Raw genomic sequence first — 18408 nt, forward strand, 5'->3', positions numbered from 1 at the left:
GTGTATTCTCTTTGCAGCATCCCTGTGGACTTCAAGAGGAGCTCAAGATCCTGATATAAGAAAGCCAATGTAAACCACCATATCTAGCTTTAATTCAGTGAGCAGTTCCAATCTATACTCTTGAATTTGAATCTAAAAGTATGTTAGTATTTTAATCAAAGGGAAAGGAGTTAACTTGAGATTATACTGCACATTAATCCCATTCCTTTCAGGAAATAAAGCAGAGAAAATAGGGAGAATTTCTTCTAAATATCAGCCAATAGAGCAGTGAATGAAGAATTTGCTTTAATTCATCTGAGAAAATGATCATAGAAAAGGGGAATAGAAGAATTATAATTCGTGCTAATGGAAAATGGAGAAAAAATTACATTTTAATAGGCCATTTGTTAGATGATAGTTTTGGAACTTTTTCTTATGAAGAGACTTAAATTTATTTACCAGTTAGAAAATGTATAAAGTAGCTTGTTTATCTTTTATTTTTTTTAAACTTCATAGTACTTTTTAAACTTGATTGCTTTTAAATAAATTCAAATACATGCAGATGTGACTTTGTACTATTTTTAGGTGATGATTTCTGAATTGCAGTATATCACAATGAGTCTGCAGAATGGTGAAGAGAAAATAGCACTGTGTGTACTCTGAAAGCAGGGCTTGAATATGGCTCTATTACTAAATGTGTCATTTAATCAATTTCTACATCTATCTGGGCCAGTTTTCTCGTCAATACAAAAATGCGGAACCAGTTATGCTCAAGTTGTGCATATTCCACAAGGTAATGTACATACAATTTTTACCCTTGATAGAATCTTACTAATGAGGTAGCTGCTATATTGACTTCTCCCTTTTTGCTAGCTCAATGTTTTTAACATGGAAAATAATTAATGTTTTTTGATTTTGAGAAGTGAGGGAATGATTTTTCTTTGATTTTCCAAATTATTCATGTTTTGTAAGAAATTTCAAGGTATGTATTTTTATCAGTTTTGGATCTGACAAATTTATAGTATCTATTGTTCTTACAGTTTCTGTAAATTAATTAAAATTGGGACTATTAACATAGAGTAGTTTTAGAAACTTCATCTATATTTTGAAGAAATGGTTATGAATTTTATACACAAGTATATCACAAACATTCACATGATACATGGAATGTATATTTATTGTAGGACTTGAGACACCTGCCAAGTCATTGTTATAACTTGAAAACATATAATGGCTTAAAAATTAAAAACAGAGGCCCAAATTTGAAAATGAGAATATCTTGATTCAAAAAAGAAAACTGAAACACAAAATCTAAAAAAGAAATTAAAAAACTGAATTTGTATATTTTGCCAAAAAAAGGATGCATCTGAATTAAGAAGATGCTTTCTCACTCTTTCCCTCACAGTTCCTCATGTACTGAAAGGGTGAAATACTTGTCAGAAGATTGGGCTTGACAGGTTTTGGTCAGACAGGCTACCCTCATTGACAAACAAAATATAAAAGTAATTTAATAGTTTTTCTAGTTAACTAAGAACATTTATTCAATGATTCCCACATTTCTTCTCTCACTTAAGCTCAATCTGATAATGTAAGCATAGATGTTCTCATTTGAAAAACTATTAGCAATAAAGAAAATTATTCTGTGAATGAAAACCAGGAAAGCTATTCCATCTGTATGAAACTAAAGAAAAGCCAATTTGAAAGCAGGTGAAGAAGTTTCAGAGAAAATACAGAAAAGTCAGCAAATTAAATGGAAAGATTCTTTTAATAAGATGCATTTAGTTTACAATCCCATAACAATTACTTCAAGTAACTGAAGACAGTAATTGATGATTTGGTCTGGACTTTTTCATTGCTGCCTGTTTCTCTCACTGACAAGCATTTCAGTCACCTTTCCAAAATACAAAGGGGTGAATATGATGGAATACACTCTATCTTCACCAGATATTGCCTATACAACATGTAAATACTAACTGAAATATCAGGAATGCTAAAAAATAACCCATGGATTCATAAATTATTCATTTAAGGAACATGACCAAAGTAGCCATGTTTATCCTGACTGGTTTCACAGATGATTTTGACCTGCTAGTCTTCCTGTTTTCCCTATTCCTGGCAGTCTATCTTTTCACTCTGGTAGGAAATTTGGGTCTGGTAGCATTGGACATCAATGATATCTGGCTCCACAAACCCATGTACTATTTTCTCAGTGTATTATCATTCTTGGATGCCTGCTACTCCAGAGTTGTCACCACCCAAATGTTGATCAATTTTCTGACAAAGGATAAAACCATTTAATTTCTTGAATGTGCAACACAGATATTCCTCTTTGTTGCTTTGGGGAACACAGAGTGTTTTCTCCTTGTGGCAATGGCTTATGACTGCTATGTGGCCATCTAAGACACACTGCTGTGTTCAGTAAGGATGTCAGAAAGAGTTTATGTTCCACTGATCAATGCATCCTATGTTGATGACATTGTACATGCCACGGTACATACTGTGGCCATGTTTAGCCTGCCCTTCTGTGGATCCAATGAAATTAGGCACATGTTCTGTGATATCCCTCCTCTCCTCACTATCTCCTGTTCTGATACTCACACAAATCAGCTTTTACTCTTCTACTTTGTGGGTGCCATTCATGTGCTCGCCATCCTGATCATCCTCATCTCCTATGGCTTCATTCTGTTGGCCATTCTGAGGATGCATTCTGCTCAAGAGAGGAAGAAAGTGTTCTCTATGTGTGACTCTCATCTAGCCAGAGTGTTCATTTATTATGGGACAATCCTCTTCACATATGTGAGACTGAGTTCCAGCTATGCCTCAGAGCATGATATGATGATGTCCATATATTACATCATTGTCATTCCCATGCTGAACCCTATGATCTACAGTTTGAGGAATAAAGAGGTAAAAGAGGCAATGCAAAAATTCTTGAAAGAAATTGGTTTCTAACTCAAGTGTATTTTAAACAGTTATTCAGCCTAAAGCAATAGTGGTTGTAAATCCACATATCTCTTGTCAGAATCTAGAAAAAAATTCTTGTTTTTATTTGATAGTGCTTATATTTCCAAAATATTTCCAATAGAGTTAATTATTCATCTAGTGTATGTGAAAAAGTCTGTATTTTAATTAGAAATATACATATACCTCTGTTTACACTTAGGTATATTAAATAATAATAGGTGGTGATATATTGCTTAAGTCAGTCTTCTTATTAATTGAATTTAAATTAATATTACAAAGGATATTTTCTGGACTCTATGGCTTGAAATGTCTTCAAATGCATTATAATTCTCTAGCACCCACTATGAATATAATTCCTCATTTGTCAATTACTCTTTTTTCAGACATCACCTCAACTGCCCTACATATGGTAACATACAACAAAACAACTAGAAGTTTGTATGAGTTTCTGTCCCCCTTTTCTCAAAAAACTAAATATTTTGCACCAAGGATTTAGCTCAGTGGTTCTGCAGCCTGCCTTGCTAGATGAAGATCCCTAGCTTGATCCCCAGTACAAACAAAATAAATAAATAAAAAATAAAAAACTAAGTATTTTGTTAGTAGAGTTCTTCCTTTCTACTGCCTAATCACTGGAAGTGATAAAATCCACTTGAATCCCAGAAAGTAGACTGATGCTGCGCAGTAATGTTTATTTAGTTCATATGTAAGAATAATAACAAATGATAAAACATATATCCTAGAGAGAAATCTACAAGTGGCTGCTACATGGCTGTTACCAGGACTGTGGAGTTTATTTGATGCTGCAATTCTTGCTTCCAACTTCGGGTCCTTGCTCATATCCTTGTACTGTTTTTCATCTATGTATATGAGGAGTGGCCTTGGGTTAGTTTTAAGTGCATAATATTTATATCCAATAATATTTTATATGTGTATATATATACATGAAATATATCTAAATATATATAAATATGAAAGGAGTGATTGTTCTATGATTTTCTCAGGAATATTTCATCGGAATATAGCAATGAAAATAATGTTGCTTTCAGAGTTAATTCATAAATGTACATTAGAGATTCAAAGTAATATTTATGGTGCTTCTGTTTCTTATTTCTCCTGGTTATTTGTGCAAATGTTAGTCACACATCCTTATTGGATATAGAAATTGTTTGGAAGCAGAATCTACACTCAACATTCTGGTCCAGGGATATTGAGCAGTACTGAGTTTGATCCTCGGTAATAGAAAAACAATAAAACAAACATTCCACTTTTCAGAGACAGAGCACTGAGTAGTCATTTTAGGTAAGATTCTATGTTATAAAAATGAAGCTATTTGAAGCCATCAAATTCATTTTCCCAACCATAATGTTTTAGGAGAGTATTCTGGAAGAAAGGAATAAACTTCTTCCACATTATATAATATTCTGATATTTTAAAATTCAAATATTTTCCAGCATTCAATAATCACACTTTAGGTTTCTCTCATACACACTGGCCTTTCAAATTTGTTGAAGAAATGTTTTAGTCAAGATTTACTTTTGGGACATCAGTGTGTAGTTGTTTGAGTTTAAACAAAATAAAGAGAATTTAGGAAGTACAAAGAGGAGATCAAGAAACAGGAATGATCTAATGGATACCCACATCTAGCTGGTTCATATTGTGAAAAAATTCAGCAAGACATGACGTTCTCTTGCATCCCAATGAGATTCTGGGTTCTCCTTTCATACACCAGCACCACAAGTATCAAATATTGGAGAAAATCAGCTTCCTATCATCTATTGTTTCCAGATCAATATAAAAAGTATAAAGTATAAAAAGTATAAAATAATGGTATTTTATAAAACAAAATTTAACGATATTTCATTGTGCACACCTCACTTATTCTTCCTTTAAAATAATTCTTTCATTTTGCTGTCCTTACGCACCTTTCCTAGCTAACCCCTTTAAAGTTCTACTTGAATATTTTTAGCTGTGAGTTTCAACTACAAATTAGATCCACTATCATGCTGCTGTAATGCTCAAAAGATAAACACTGTGTATGTTTGGCCTCAAACCTGTATTTCTAAGGCTTTAAAATGTACCTGGAACATGTGATTTCCTTTTAAAAATCTAAGATGAATAATAAATGAATTATATTTTTCCTATGGGATTAGATTGTTCACTGTGTTGTGATTGGTTCTTTTCTGTTTACTTATTGTCATTTTAATCTGTGATTTTACCCCTCTGTGGATAGTTTATCAGTCTTTTACTAACCCATCACTCCTGTCCACACCCAGTGGTCAACTCTTAATCTTTGTGAAATGTCACTTCAAGTTCCAGATGGAAAAAATAATCATTAGATTTTACTTTCTTAGAAAGGCTTTATTTCTACATCAAATTTGAAGGAAAATCTTTTAGGATACAGTAATATATGTTGGTAAATATTTTCTTCCAGGGGTGGAAACACAGCATTCCAAGTCTGCCTGGCTTGTAAATGTTCTGTTGAGAAATCCATTTCTATTCTACCAGGTTTGCCACTGTAAGTGGTTTAGCATTTCTTTCTTCTTTTAATATTAGTAGTTCTGAGTTTTTGACAACTTGAGTAAGACATGTTATGGAGCTTTTCTTCTCTTTATGACTATTTCTACTCTCTGGATGTTAATGTTATTTCTCAAAATAAGAACATTTACATTTGCAGATGAGTTGAGATAACTTAAAAATTGTTTGAAAATATCTCATTTCACTAACCTAGAAACAAAGAGGAAGAGAATAAATTAGTATAGGCTTGTAGAAAATATGCTTTTGTGAATATTTACATATAGAAAGAGAAAGGGTGGCAGGGGAGATTGGAGAGGGTGTGAGAGGAAAAATATTGAGGGAGAAAATGGAAGGGAATATAAATGGAAAGTAAGAGAAAATATGAGTATTGACTTCAATTAAAAAACTAGCACACGTGTATCTTTTACAAAGTTAGAAAATCCAGTGTAACAAGTAGAATACAAAAAAACCCCCATCTAATATAGGACAGGAGCCAAAGCATATATATTATACAGTTACACAATTATATGTCCACATAAACCCACACACAGACACACACACATGCACACACTCACTATTCTTCCTTGTGAGGGCATGTACTGGAGACTCTTTTTCCTGGACTTCTATTGTTTGACTATGGCTAATAAAAACAGCAATGTAAAAATCTCCGGGTTTTTGTGAAGTCTCCAGGTCTCCTTCTCCACCCTGTCCAAGGAGCAGAAGCCATTTCTGTCTCTGTGCATTATGGGAAGTCTCGGTCACATTCTCTGATGGTGACAATGGACCCAACCTGAAACTTGAGTCTCCTCCATACCTGGCAGTGAGGGCACCTCGCAAATCTCTCAGCTCTCCTGTCAGTGGGCAGGACCAGACCCTGGGCCAAAGCTTTTCAAATTCACAGGCCTTGTCTTGGAAGCACAGCTTGGCAGTGGGACTGAGAGGACTGGATGCCTCCAGTCCGGGAGTAGAGGCCTGGGTGCTCCAGCTCTGGGTGGGTGAGAAGATGTGGGAGCCCCACCTCCCCAGCTGTGCTGTCTGACTCAGATGCCCACCCCCTCTGAACCCTCTCCCAGCCCAGCTATTTTCATCATGCAGTGTTCAAACTACCTTTGGCATTTGCTTCCTGCACTTCTCTGGGTTGGCCTTTCACTCCACCTGGTTGAATGTGCACAACATGAGCTGGGTTTCTCACTGTGATTTCACACCCTGCCTTTCTGCCCCAGCAAGGCAGATATTAGGACACTCTCCATGATCTCTTGATTTTTCTTTTCCTGGGTAGAAAGCATGTCACTGTTCTCTTGGGCTGAACCTAACTATTGAGGGGGCACTGGCTCCCTAGTGAGAAATGGCTTTAGGGCCTGTAGATAGAAAGCATGTGGGGGCTTTCTCTTCTACTATACCTACCACATTAGAGATGCTGAAGATGGCTCTCAGCAAGGGCCCTGGCCATGTGCTGCTCCTCCTGGTTGTCCTGAGGCCAAGGGAGAGGGAACTTCTGAGATGGTTCCTGACTCCACGCCATCCTCATCCAGAGAAATAATGGAAAGTGTCACTAATGCCCCTGCTCATGGGACTGAACTCCAGGCTCCATTCTCATTGTGATAGTTCTCTGTCCTGTTGTAAAGTCAGCACTCATAGAATGTGCTGAAGTGTCTCTTGTGGAGATGGAGGATGGAGCTCTCCCTCCCCACACTGAGCAAATCTTCATTCATTGTCTGCATGGATTCTTTTTGCTACTTTACTCATCTTTGTAAATGCCAATAGGTCTGAGTTTGACCTGGTTGCTGCTCACCCAAGATATAATGCAGTGACTTCTTATGGCTCCTTTATCTGCTCAAGGAGCTGTATATTTGTGATGTGCACAAATGTCCTGGAATGCATGGTGTCTCTTATGTAAGTGCCACGAAGTGTAAATAATTTAATTAAAATAATGAAATAGAGATGATAGGAAATAGGGAGGTAGTTTTGAAGGGGAAGGGGAGCTCAGGAATAGAAGAGTGGAGAGGCCTAAGAGGGGAAGGGTGATTAAAAATGATCAATGTGTGCACGTACCAGTTCCCCAACATGAATGTAATCAGTTGTATCATATGCACATATGAATAAAACCTGTTTTACATGTTCTAGAAGAGGTTGTGAATGCTGCCTGCCAGTGATGTGGCATTTTTAAGCTCCTGACATCTAAAATTTCACAAAATGAAATTTCATGCTCCACTCGTTAAACTCTGCCAGTTTTATTTTCACCACCAGAAATTTTAGAATGATTGAGGAAGCATTCCTCTTATACAAGAGTAATAATGCACACTTTTGTACAGTTTACTAGGTAGTGTTAATATTATGTTAATATTTTAATATTAATATAATATAAATATTATGTTAATATTTTACATGGATTAATTCATGTAATTTCTGTGGTAACACCTCCATCAAAATGCTCTATTATTTCCTTTCATCACAATTGAGAAAACTGTCCAAAAGTTTAAGTACAGCTAATTTGCTTAATGGTACATAGCTCTTCCCAGTGAGGTCAGAATCTTATCTTAAATTGTGAGTTTGCAGTTTACTTTTAAGCTTGTCAGGCATGCCACAATGGAGGAGTTACATGATATTTTTCAATTACGAATTTTATTACTCAACTTCCACAAAAACTAAAAAGCATTGATGATCTTCATTAAGTCAGTGGTAGAAATGAGAGAAAAAAAGAACATACTATAAGGCTTTGAAGAAACAATTTCTGCTGCATCTAGCAATTGATTCCATTCCTTTAGATATGTAGTAACAGATGTGGGGCTTGAGTTACTGATAAGACAAAGTCATAAAAAGAAAGAAAAAATAAAGGGAAGAATAAAGCAAGGCAGGAGCGAAGAAACAATGCCACAGTCTGAGAGCAGCCTGGGTGGGCACAGTTTGAACTGCACTGACTGTGAGGTGCCCTCACACTTCAGGATTGCAGCAGATGCTGCCCCACTGTTATGTGTGAATTTGTCTATCAGAGATAGTTTTGAGGTCATAGCTATGGTTAAGATTTAAAGGAGTGTAGAATTTCCATTTCCACATAGGAAATGAAAAGCTACAGTGAACCTTTCACTGCCCTGTTTTTAAAAATGCTGTTAAACTAGAAAATTATACATTTTTTTGTGAGCCTCTCCCAGGTCTGAGTTCATGTTCATCAAAACCTCCAATTCCAAAGACAAGAGAAAGAGGACCATGTGGAACACATGAAATAGCTCACTCTGACAAAGGATGGAGAAAAGAATAACCATGACAAGCACTTGGGGAACTCAGCTACACATTCAGAGATGGTTAACCCCAACCAACCCTGTGCAGATGGAAAGAGCAAAGAATCCAGAAATGAAGGAGATTACATTCAATCCCAAAGTCTTCTTGGCTGGTGTACTATCAGGCATATATGAGCATGAGTAATAAAATTTTGATCAAACATGGGCATTCCTGTTAAATTAATCTAGAGGTCTTCACAATGGCTTCAATAACACATAGAGTTGAGACAGGAAACAGCATGCAAGAATATACCAGAATTGTCATTAGGTATATGGACACTATCAAAATCATCCAGTAAAATATAGGAAATACACTTATGTGTACATACACACACACACACACACACTCACAAAATCAGATACATAGACTTGTTTTCAGAAAGTGACCAAAGAATATCCATAAAATGAAAAGGGAAAGGCCAATTTTATTTATTATCACTGTTGCTTTAACTGACTGAAGTCCTCTCTCTTCTGCAGGACTCTAACAGCAGCATTTTGCACCTCTTTATTTCTGAGACTGTAAATGAGGGGGTTCAGCATGGGGATCACAAACGTGTAAAACACAGAAACCACCTGATCTCTTTCCAAGGAGTAGGACATCTTAGGTTTTAAATGAGTAAAGATTAGAGTGCCATAAAATGTTGACATCCAGGAGATGGGAGGGACAAGTAGAGAAGGCTTTTTTCTTTCCAGCAGTGGAATTAATTTTGAGGATAGTGGAGAGGATGGACACACAGGATCCAGATATGGTGAGGATGGACAGCAGTAGGGTGGACCCACCAAAAAAGACTATAGAAATTTCAAGGTCATATCTATCACTGCAAGACAGTGCTAAAACTGGGGATGTGTCACAGAAAAAGTGATGGATGACATTAGAGTTGCAGAAGTGCAGTCTGCTCATGAAAACTGCAGTGACAAAGGAATCTATAAACCCAAACATATAGGACCCAGTTACTAGGGCATGGCACTGTCCTGTGCACATAATGACTGGATAGTGCAAGGGGCAGCAGATAGCTACATAGTGATTATAGGCCATGGAGGAGAGAAGAAAACATTTAGTACCACCACAGAGTACAAAAAAGAACATCTGGTTGAAGCAGCCCAGGAAGGAAATACTCTTGGTGAAAGTCAGTAACCTCTGTAAGGTTTTAGGGGTGATGAGACTTGAGTAGCTAAGGTCAAGAAGTGACAGGTGAGTGAGAAAAAGTACATGGGGGTGTGAAGCTGGGGATCCAGGCAAATGATCAGTACCATCCCCGCATTCCCCAGCACAGTGATCAGGAAAATCAGGAGAAAGAGCACAAAGAAGACCAGCTGTGTCTCTGCAGAGTCCATCAGCCCCATGAGGGTGAAGCCAAGCACACTGGGTGGAGTTCCTTCTACCCATGGTGTCCTCTGTTCTTATCTGGTGAATAATCATATCTGATACTCAGCCTGAGTGACCTCAACAGTATTTCAGTGTGTGAATACCAAAACCACTAATAATAAAGTTTAATATTTCTAGAAAATATAACAATTCTACTGAGCACAAATGAAAACATAATTTCCATATATGGATATGGATGTTAATTGACATTTGCTGCTAATATTTTAAAATATTACAGCCTAGGTAATTAGAATGAACCTGTTAAATTATAAACGTGTTCATTAGTTAACACAATCAATCCATGTGAAGATAATGTGCTCCAGTCACTAGCACATATCTGTGTAATCTATAACAGAGCAAGGGCACAGAAAGCAACATATGAAATGTGAGCCATTCCATATTCACAGTATGATTCCACCAAGATATTTTGCCTGCAAAGACAACTTTGACTGCCTTAGAAACATTTGTTCTTACCTATAAGTTTTGTTTTAGCAAACCAGATAGATAGAGGATATGTAATAAATAATTTTAAAACAGTTTAAATTTTAGGAACTGTCCCTTACATTTCAAAGCTATTTGAAATTAATTACAAATTAAATTTACTACTAGGGACTTAAGTGAGGCATATTAAGATTACATCCACACATTATTATTGTTTATAATAGCAAAACTAAAATTAATTTTTGAACATCAGGGTTTGTAAAGGTGGGCTTCTTCTCCAGCATCCTCCTGCTGAGAGCGGCCCTCTCCACCCCTGCTGCTCCTCCTCTCAGAGGAGTCAGGTAGAAGTCTTGCTGTCCAGAAAGACACCATGCTCCTCCGAGCAGGGCACACAGAGATGCTGGGAGGTCAGAGTCAGCTGTAATCTGGACATGGGAGGGAGGGAGCCGGGAGGGATCTGGTGTCACAGCCCCTGTGCCCCTGAGCACAGAAAGGTTCACATCAGGGATGCTAAGAGACCCCACCCCTCTCCTTCCAGTAGCTCTGAACAAACTCTTGTCTTTCCACCAAAAGAAATTTTCTGCCACTTTTTGTGGGACAAGGGGCAGTACAGAACTGCAACTCTGTTAACAGTATCTTCTCCCAACTTGATCAGTCAAACTCAAATTTATTTTCAAACATATTTTCAAATTACGTACGTGTGCTAAAGACTTTGATTCTACCCACTGTATATTGTAGTTTCACATATCTTATCATTATTCAAGGTAAGGCCTAAATGACACACATATGGCCATTTTCCTGGCAAAATTTCCATTGTATTTTATATAATCTAAACCCCTCTAATTTGAAGAATGATACTTTCTGTAGACAAAGTGGCTGAAAACAATTTTTTTTTCCAGTGCTATCTCTGTAGCATCTTGTCAGGCTCAAATTATTCTCAGAAATAAAATACTAAAAACAAATAAGCAACTGAAAATTTCTAGTAGATTTGTTCCTTGATGTAATTTATTTTCATGCTTTTGTGCATTCATTTTTCTATTCTGAGATAAATCATATTCAGTTCAGATTTTGATGAAATGGAAACTCTAGGAGGAGGTTTTATCCAGAAAGCATCTGAGGGCAGAAGTGTATCTGTGAACATGACAGTGTGCTCCTTCCCTCCCCGCTAGTAACTCCAGGCTTTCACATAATGAGCACTCAGAGTAACATGACATTGGTCATCCTCAGGATGTAATTTCCAGGGAAGGTTGTTGGCCGGATTCCAAGGACAAAAGTTCAAGTCTTAAATTCACAAAAGATTTTTTTCACCCTTGGAAGACCCATAAACACTTCATCTCTTTTTGTAATCCTTGAAATTGTTGCTGAAATTCATTTTTTTCCTTTTCAAAATGACAAATAATGTATAGATTTACAGAGAATAGCATTTGAATTGAAAGGATTAGTCAGGAATTTTTGACTAAGTTGCTGGGGAAGATGTTTCCAGAGGTATATTTATGACTAACACTATAAAGGATGGAATATGAAAATCTTACCAGGAAGTATTATATACTTAGAAGTATGACTAGACCATAGATGTAAGTCATCATTATTTGAAAAAAAAAAAACAAAATTCAAAGAAAATCATGAAACAATTCAACACTCCTTAATATTTTGCTTACACAAAAATTTTTCCAAAATATTTGCCTTTGTGACTGTCAAGCTTATTTGGATGCATAATTCTAGATTTACCTAATTACTGTAATTCTGTGTCTTCAATGTCATCCAAATTAAATAGCTGAAATACTATAATATCCCATGACTATGGGAGGCTGACATCTTATTAAACAACACATTCACGTGTTACATATTCTATGATGTTCCATCCCTCACTGAGTAAACTGAGTGCTCCCGGCTGATAAATGGACATCTTAAGGCATCACTGAAATGGGTCAGAATCTCCATCCTGATTTGTCTGTGTCACCTGCTCCATCTATACAGTCCATGGTGTGCAATGTGGGTTACTGTCTCAGTGTGTTTGTTTTGTTTTTATTTTGTAAAAGGAAAGTGAACAGAAAGAGTCACTCAGCCCTAAAGTTAACATAAATTTTTGCAATGAATTCAGTAGACAACACTTTTTTTTGGAATCAGGTCAAATGGCTTACAAAGAATAAGAAGAAATGAAGATATAATAGTGAAGATGAAATGTTGCATTCAGCATTATTTATCTTAAAAGGGGATGCAAAGAATGAATAAAATAAGGCACAGTTTGAATATGAGAAAAATTATTGTGAATTCTGCCTTAATTCATGAGCAAATATATATTAGAACCTCCTATGAAAATGTGCTCATGCCTGGAACTATGTGGTGGTGGATAAAGGAGTATTTCTGTCAAGTATTATATTGCCAATGGACTTGTTTAGACAAAACTCGATTCATTGATATTTTAGATTCCACTGAGACAGGTAGGTTTGGAAATTTAGAAGCCAGTGTCACACTATGTGTCTACCACATAATGTTTGGATTTAATCCAAATGAAAGACTAAGGGTGAATTTCTATGCCAATATCTCCTTAGTAGGCATGTGATTGAAAGATGTCATGAGATAGGTTTTCTTATGCAAGATTTTCAATCATTGAAACACATTTGGGTCATTTGTTAAGCTACTTATGATGGCAGAGAAATGGTTGTAACAAATGTTTCACAATGGCAACCAAAGTGAAGACAGGGATGTATAATTCCTTTCAGTTTAAACCATGATATATTTTAGCTACTTAGTAATCACATTTCTTTTCACATTTTATTTTCTTAGTAGGAAATACGGCCATAAATCTTTTACAAATGGGAAAGTTATCATATTTTAAACTATCCTTTTTTAAACTCTTTTTTTCTCATTCCCTTACTATACTGTTTCCTGAAATATTCATACTATATATTTTTTCTCATTTATCTTTTGTTCATTAAATATTTGAACATCTTTTTCTTTATTTTCTTTATTTTTAAATGACATAATAGTTACCCAAATTTATGAAGCAAAGTTTGACATTTTGTTTAATGCATATGAGTAGTAATCCATTCAAATTAATTAGCTTGTGCAACAATTTACACCTTTGTAATTTTTTCACCGTGTATACATTGGTTATCTTCAGTCTTTGATAGGTGCTATTTAAAAAAGTTATAATAGAGCTTGCAAGCACAAGATCTTGAATTCGATCCTAGGTACGAATAAGTAAATAAAAGTAAAAAGTTATAGTACTTTGATTGCTCTATTTTATTATTTTGTTTCCCCAACTTTATTCAATTTAATTCACTTTTTCTCTCACATTTAGTAGTAGTAGATACTTATTTTACTTTTTCTTCTTTCAACCACACTGAAATGTAATATTTGCATTTGTTTTGTGAGTGTCAATTTATTTTTCACTCAGATATATTGTTTAGGAGTTTTGCTATTCTTGTATATTTTATAGGTAATTTTTTCTAACAATATTCTAAAATCATGTTTTATTTAAAAAATATTGCTTAACAGCTGGTGTTTTATTTTTTAAACATTAATTTTATAGTCTATTATACAGTGATCAGAAAATAGGACTTCTTTTAATTAAATTTAGTAAAAATAGAAATGTATGGAACACATAATCAAGTATAAAAACTCAAAGAATATGAGGATGATGAAGAAGTAGATGTGGATGTCTGAGTATAACAACTGTAGAATTGGTAGATTATGCATACCCATCAAGGAAAAAGAAAACAAAAACAAACCAAGTTATATGAGAATATATTGTCGTAAAATGCACTCTAAATGAGGAAACAGCTTGGGAAAGAACACAATCAACAGAGGATCAAGAGTTGGAGGAGAAGGTAGCAATGAGAAATCATGTGGTCAAGGTTGACTTCAATAAAAGTAGGTCTACGGAGCAGAGACTTGAAGGAGGAGGCCTACAGGTACCTGCAAGAAGCCTATTCTAGGTGGAGACCCACCAGGGGAAAACCGTGTGCAAATGTAAGTGTGTAGAGTTTGATGATGATCAAGGAGGTCCACAGAGTGCAAGTATTGTCTTTGGTGGTGTTGGGAGGGGAGACTGACTGTGTTGCCATTGAAACAAGGGGTCTTTAGGTCAAATTAAGATGGAGATTCCAAACTGGCAAAATATAGCTCTGCTTGCAGTTCTGCTGGCTCAGGATGACATCAGATAATGCTGGCTGGCACATGTGACACAGAGACTGCTAGTCAGGGCTGCTGTTGGCCACCACCATCCACCACAGGCTTCTGCTGACCGTGGTCATCCACCTCAGTGCTGGTCTTAGCTGCTGCTTTCCTCCTTGCAGTGCCGGCTTCTGTTGGACAAGGTTCGGGGACTCTATCAAGTACTGGCCCATGAGGCTGCCAGTCGCTGCATTCCAGAATTGGTTTGTGCCAAACACTGTCTGAGAACTCTGCTGGGTGCTGGTTTCCACTGCCGAACTTTGTTGGCTACTGCTCTCTGCAGCTCCCAGGCACTAACTTCCCCTAGTGCTTTTGCTCTTTGGAATCCACCTTTCTGCACACCTTACTCATGAACATGAGTTCTCAGCAGATAGGAATTCTCGAGGACATGTTGCACAAAAGATGAATCAGGAGCTTGTTTACAGAACCACCAAAGCTAGTCTATTTTATGGGGACCTGTGCTATGGGATAGAGGTGCATTCCACAGGAGGAGCCTCCCAGACTGACCCAGGAAATGATGGGCAGTGCTGCTCCTACAGCTGCAGGGCTGTGATTGGTACCTGGCTCCACAGAGCCTCTGGATTCATGGCTGGAATCCAGTGAGGAGATGCTGCTGAAACCAGTGAATCCTCTGGAAGGCTGTCCCTGGGACTTGATGTTAGCAGTAGGCCTAGGACTCTCCCTCTCTGATCTCAGTGTGTCATTTGACCCTGTGCACCTTCAAAGCACAGCCACTGCTTTTCAAGTGGAGGGCACCACACTGACAGGAGAGTTGCAGCCATGTTGGTGTCTGTTGGTGAATGATGCCTTGTAAAGAAGGAAAAGAACAATTATCTTTACTTTCTTCTTCCCTGTTTCCTTCTCAGTCTCTGCAGAAATACTAGAAGCCTTTGCAGGGCACCTGGAGCTAAGCTCTGCCCTCCATGGTGACCTCTGTCCTCTGCAAGGTTTGCCCTTGGAGACCCTGGACCACAGCAGCCCTCATCCCCTCTGCTCTTGGGGTCAAATGTGAGAGGAAAACATGCTGTCTGCATAATCTGTGCTCAGGCCCTGACCTTGGCCCCAGTGACTCAATTCCCAGCCCCAGCTGGAGAGGCACAGCTGGCCCATGTCTATGCATTGCCCTGCTTACTCTCAATGCCTCCTGGCAGAGCAGAGGGCTGGGCACTCAGGGACATTTTCCTCTGCCATTTTCCTTCTTATGCAGAGGCAGAGGAAGTGGGGACTTCTAAGATGACTCCTGACACAACATTGTCTGAGACATGAGGAAAGACGAGATTGTCACTGGGGCCCCTTCACTTAGCTGCACTCAGGTTTCCTCCTGCTCAGGCTGTGGCTCTGTTAGGTGTCAAAGCCAGCAGTCCTGAGAGTGTTATGAGGCCTCTCTCACTGCAGGCACAGGACAAGTTCCCTCCCTCCCTCCCTCCCTCCCTTGCAGGGCAGCCACTCAGGGCTGTGCATTACTTCCTTTGCTCATCTTCTGAAACACCAGTATGCCTGGGCTTAGCCTGTTTCCCAGTTTACTGAAATTGCAATGGAGTAATTTTCTCTGGATCCTTTGTCTCCACACACAGCTAGGTATCTGTTGATTTGCACAAATATCCTGAATAGCATGATTTGTCATGAATGAGAAACTCAATTGTAAATAATTTAAAAATCCAATTGAAGGGGAGAGAGGAGGAAACAGGCAGGTAGAGAATTGGTGATGAGAAAAGGCAGAGAGGAGGTTGGGGAGAGTAAGGGGATTAAAATGATCAGAATGCAGTATGTAGATACACTGACTCCCCAAAACAAATGTAATTACTTTGTATGGTGAACATATGCATATTATTTTTTTAATACCCTGGAATATATTGTGAATGCTGCCTCCTGTCTGCCACTTTTTAGCCCTTCTATATGTAAAATTTTATGCAATAAACTTTCATGTTCATTCTAGGTAAACTCTCTTTTCCTGTTTTGTTTTCACTGGCAGAAAACCTAGAATGGTTAAGGAAATATTCTTCCCATGCAAAAGTAGTAACATGCATTTATATGAAGCTTATTAGGTATGTGACAACTGTGCTAATACTTTACATATTTTAATGTATCTATTTTCTGTAGTTACATCTCCAAGAAATTACTATACTATTTCCTTTTATCACAGATGAGAAAACTGCATACAAAAGTTTTAAATATTTTGCTCATTTTTTCAGGGACAAGGTCTCACTATGTAGTTTAGACTGGCCTTAAACTCAATACTTAACCAAACCTGGCCTTGAACTGAATGTCAACTATGAACACATAGCAAAAGTGGAGAATGTGGAGCTTGTTTAATCTCAAAGGCTTCTTTTCAGGTCGCTGTCAAAAATGTATCAGAATGACTAATAAAGTCAGCTAGTTCAAATACTTCCATTCCTGTACGATTTGTCTACAGACATTCACAGTGGCTTAAAAAACAATTTTCCTAGAGAAGACAAACAATAAATGCATGAATGTACCAATATTATCACTAAATAGATGGAAGCTGTTGGAACTCAGTGAAATATGGAAATACACAAATCCAGGAGACAGGAGAAGGGTCTCTGCCTGGGGAGAAAGGCATGTCAGGATAACAGAGTCTACACAACACCCCACTCTCTGAACCTTGTATGTAGAAGTCTTCAGAGATTCCCACCAGGTGTGGATGGCATAAAAGGCATAGCCATGGTGTTTGCCCTTCATTCCTCAAGGTGGAGGTTTTGTTTCCTCTGTTTTTCAGCCTAAGTTCTCTGTGCATAGCCAATATCTCATCATTCACTTTTATTTTTTCAAACAAACTTTGTCACCGTTTGTGCTTGTCTTGCTCCATGCATTCCCCCAAAACAGAAGAAGCTAGACACCTGCTCCAGAAGGCTCCTGTCCTCCAGAAGCCACCCCAACACACACACACACACATACACATGTAATCAGACATCAGATGTGTATGGCTTTCCTACAGGCTCATCAGTAGGGTCAATACAGATTGAGAAATCATTGTGAAATGGAAAATAAACCAATAGATGTTGACTAAACAAAAAGAATGTTAAGGAAATGGCAGTAATAAAGTATACAATAATAACTTGCATGTATGTAGAAAGGTGGAGATTCAATCTTTCTTCTGAGATATTATAGATATGCTGACATTCTCCAACTGACTTAACTGTTTCCTTGAAACTGTCAAATTATGTTATCTTCATAGGTGAGAACAATACCAGTTATTGTTCTCTGATCTCAGTTAGCCCTTCAGTACACTCTCCAAACTGCTAGAACTTTGGTTGTTAATTAACTGAAATTTGTTTTGTGGTGATGCAACAATTCTCTTGTCACATTCCTTAATTAGCTCTTGAAATACAAAAAAGTTATGTTTTTTGTTTTTTCTCTTAAATTCTTTTATTGGTACATTTTAGGTATACAATATATTTATGTTCATCATTGGGAACTTGTACCTGTATATGATGTATCTTTGTTCTTATTTTTTTCCTGTTCCCTGTTCTCCCTTCACTCCCTCCCTCCTTCCCTATTTGCAAAGACTTTGGTTCCATTTTTTCCTTTTCTCATAATTTTTCCTTTCCCTCTGTCCTTTCCCCTTCTCTCCCACTTCCCCTACCCCTTTTGATCATTTCTTCTTATTTCAAATTATCAATTATTTGTTTTAATCCTTATTTACACTTTCTATATGCATGCATGCAATTG

General features: G+C 37.3%; 2 pseudogenes across 1 annotated transcript in view; one reads left to right on the forward strand and one right to left on the reverse strand.

Annotated features, from left to right (window-relative positions):
* The window catches only part of LOC101716956 (olfactory receptor 8K3-like), a 60855-nt pseudogene that overhangs the window by 26921 nt on the left and 15526 nt on the right, over positions 1–18408 (reverse strand). The gene's annotated exons all lie outside the window — the stretch shown is intronic.
* Positions 2011–2972, forward strand: LOC101718596 (olfactory receptor 5T1-like; annotated as a pseudogene).

This window comes from Heterocephalus glaber, unplaced genomic scaffold (assembly GCF_053883595.1).
Source record: "Heterocephalus glaber isolate CG9 unplaced genomic scaffold, H.glaber_assembly_v1.0 deba00000896, whole genome shotgun sequence".
NCBI lineage: Eukaryota > Metazoa > Chordata > Mammalia > Rodentia > Bathyergidae > Heterocephalus > Heterocephalus glaber.